Raw genomic sequence first — 3,874 nt, 5'->3', positions numbered from 1 at the left:
TATTACTCAAAAACACTTCAAATGCGTTCGGTCAAGGGCACTAATTAAGTGGAGGAAACACTAAAGGATTGTCATGGTCATGACCACGATTCAGCAAAAATGAGATTGTCTCGGCGAAAGAAGATTAACACTCAAAAACCAATGAAATGGGTTCAGATGTGGTACTAAGTGAAGAAAAGGCTAAAGGCTGATGGTCGAAGTCATAGCCATGAGCATGACTAAGGCTTTCCCCTTAAGGTCTTTTAGCTAAAGGGACTCCTGAGGACTCATGACATGAATGTCATGCCATACGTGTCATGTAGCTCATGAGAGCCGCCTAGCTATGCCTTGGTGCTCTCTTGGTCATTTCGTTAACTTGGTAGGCTCCCCGCACACTGCTTCGCATAACAACGATTCCCGCAGGGCGTGGGATCTGCCGGCTTTTTAGATATTGGTGTTATTTGCTTCAAAAGTAGCGAGAACGCAGTCATTTTGTGTTGATTCTACGGCGAACCTTGCCTAATTCCCACTCGTGGGCACATGTAAAAAAAAAGGCAACACCGCAACCAAGCTCGGAAGCTGAAGATGCGGATTCTCGCCAGGTTACCGAAGCTCATGAGTGTTCTATGCCTGGGCCCTGTGGTCGCTGTGTGGGAGCGGGTCCTCTAGTAGTAGTTGGAAAATGATTAGTTGGAGAAGGATTTCTGCTTAAGACTATATTACCGTTGCACGACGTTCTTTAGATACTTGAGGCTTCTCCGGAAGTGCTATAGCACTGGCAGGCATTCAAGTTTCGTCGCGCGCGCAGTGTTGCCAGGTCGGACGAGGTGGCGTAGCCAAAAGCTAGAGAAGTTGTAGCCCAAATGTAGCCAAACAGAAAAAAGTGCAAAATATTTCGTAGCCAAATATAGCCATTTTTATTTGCAATTTTATTTGTGTATACAATTTCACATTCCACTACGGCAATCCTTTTTTGCACAACCCGTCGTAACAAAATGTCCGTTCCACCGTGATGGTCGGCCCTTTAAATCAACAACAACGACATCATGCTTGCACAGAATACTTTTTGGTTGGCCCCGGAAGCTCTTAAGTTCCAGTGAATCGCTGCAGAGGGCGAAATCAGTGCTTTTATTTTATGACAGATAGTACTAAGTTATTATTTTTAGTTATTTAGAGTAATATTAACTACGAACTCCTGAACACAAAATAATGTTCAGCGTCATCGATCTCTCACGTTCAGCTTTCCAGCGATCTGCGACGGCGACATGCTCACGGCTTATTTTTTTTATGATCTAAAACAAGTCTTTCGTGCTATGATATCTCGTGTTATTTGTCTCATCGTCGTATCTTGTTTTCTCATTTTCTTGTTGTTTTTTTCAATTAGCTTGGCCCGGATTAGCTGGGAAACACACTACCTATATAGTGTCTATTTACATCAACCTGGCCGCCATCTTAGGTCGCCAAGAACATGCGTCAAGAAAAGAGACAGGCAACAGATGCCACTCACTGTCTGAATCGGTGTAAGCGGAGCTTTAAAAGATTACTGCGCAAACCGGCACACCAGTGTAAGAAGCGCGCAGTCGTTTTCGGCGACGAGCACGTCCCGAGCGTAACTCGCTAGAAATGGTAAAAGCCGCGACGGCGCACAAAGACCAATGGTAAACAACAAATTGATAACAGTGGTAATGCTGTGAAAACCAGTTACTGTCAAAAAGCAAACCATGTTGATGGCTAATAAAGTTTTAGAATAGAACCCAAAGGAGTTTTGCGGGTGTTCACGTTGGGGCATGCAGGAATGACGAGTTTTGGAATAGGCGTTTTGCGTTGGCGGATAGCGTGTTGCGTTTGCAGCGTCACTACGGCGTCAAAGAAAAGCTGTTATAGATATTAAAATAAAAGATACAATTTTATGATAAGAAAAGTAATTTAGATTTTCGTGTTTTCGCCTTTAATTACAATTTAGAACTTATTCTATTAGCAGCATGCAGCTTGTAGCGCTTAGCTTTTGAGTAACCAACTTTACGCACCTTCACCCAGCCAAGTCAATCCGTGATAGGCCGACGAGCCAGGAAATCAACAATTGAATTCGGAATCAGTGGCGTATAATGAATCATCTTCATTACAGATGTTAGTTGAGAGAAAGAGATAACCACAATCACTTCTTCTAGCTTACGAACTTCACGCATTACCAGGAATCGAGCCCAGTTTTGTGCTAAATTAGAGCCGTCGCTTCGATTGGCGCCGCCATGTTTGTTGACGAAAGCTTTTGGGGCAGCTTTTGGGGCTCCCGCTAAATCAATGACATAGCGTGCCCGACGCAAAACCCAAACGCAGTTCCGTCTTGCGCATGCGCAGTGGCTTCGACGCTATTTCTTTGGGGACCCAATACGTTTGAGGCCCCTATTCTAAATTCTAATAATTGCTGGGGTTTTACGTGCCAAAACCACGATATTATTGGGTGGCATGACGCAGTGGGGGACTCCAGATTAATTTTGACCACCTCAGGTTCTTTCACGTGCACCTAAGTACACGGGTGTTCCTGCATTTCGCCTTGATTGAAATGCGGCCGCCGTGGCCGGGAATCAAACCCGCGTCCTTGAGCCAGCATCATGACACCTCACACGTTAAGCTAACAAGGTGGGTGAAGTTCATGTGACGTGGTGCACTGATGTCATCGTGGCAAACATGTTTCGATATTAGCAGAATGAGTATCTGCATCCATGATGCTACGGAACAAACCACCTAGAAGTAAAAGCACCAGAACCCACCTTTGGCTCGGGGTCTTGCTCCCATTCTTTTTTATACGTTCTCGCATACTTGGCCCACTTCCCCATGTTTGGATTCTCCTCCCTGAGGAGGATCCCATGTTACGTCCAACCTATCGAAATGAATCTCGAATCTAAGCACGAAGAAAAATTCATCTGGCAGGAAAAGGAAAAATGGCAGTAAAGCTTCGCGCCAGAAACGTGGAGCAGGTCGAAAGCTGTGCCCGGCGCGATACTTCATGCGGAAGACATGGCCATGAACACACCGGAGCGTGTCATGCACCCGTGCTTCCCTTCGTTCATGTCGGCGCCACGACCGCCCGACGGCCCCAACCCTATGTTACTGCTCTCCCTTCCTGAGTATAGCCATGTTAGTACAGTGTACTGTGAGAAACCCACTACTCCCAGCTTCATCCAGATGCCCGGGGATCGGGTGCCTAACGGTCAAGCAGGGTGTAAGTTGAAGTGCATCAAGGAGGCAAGCCAGCGGCTCAGACAACGGCGCACAGAGGGAAGGAAAGGCGAGGGGGGGAGGGGGTCATTCGGGCACGCACACACGCACAGCCAGGCGGCCGGCTCAGCCAGCTAAAACACAGCCTTCGAGATTTGCTTCTACCCGATCAGAGCCACCTCTGGAGCGTGGATTAGGGCGTCACTTATAGCCCAAACACAGCCAAGTCCCAGATTTTCAGTAGCCCAAATATAGCCACATAGCCAACTCGTCCAAGTCAACGTCAAAAAAATTTTCCCGTAGCCCAATTTGGCTATATATAGCCAAACCTGGCAACACTGCGCGCGCGCTGTTACTGTGAGAAGACCTTAAATGTTTCTAATGTGCTAAAGAGCGCCTCGCAAGCATAACCAGATAAGGAATAAAAGCGCAGACAACGCCGACCCACAATTTTTGCGTACACGAGTTTCTTCTGTGGTGATGCTGGTGAAAAATATAACGCACACAATGAAAAAGGTTGTTATACTAGCTGTAATGCCTATGCCACAGGCACAAATTAAAAAAAACAACTACAACAATGCTTCGGGCTTTTCCGGCGTTTTGCGTCCCCTATTGGTGACGCCAGTTCTTCCAGGGTGTCGCACTGCTTGTGTCGCTGGTTAAGGTTATTTTTTGTCGT

Source organism: Dermacentor silvarum, chromosome 3 (genome assembly GCF_013339745.2).
Source record: "Dermacentor silvarum isolate Dsil-2018 chromosome 3, BIME_Dsil_1.4, whole genome shotgun sequence".
Lineage (NCBI taxonomy): Eukaryota > Metazoa > Arthropoda > Arachnida > Ixodida > Ixodidae > Dermacentor > Dermacentor silvarum.
This window is presented reverse-complemented; position numbering follows the sequence as displayed.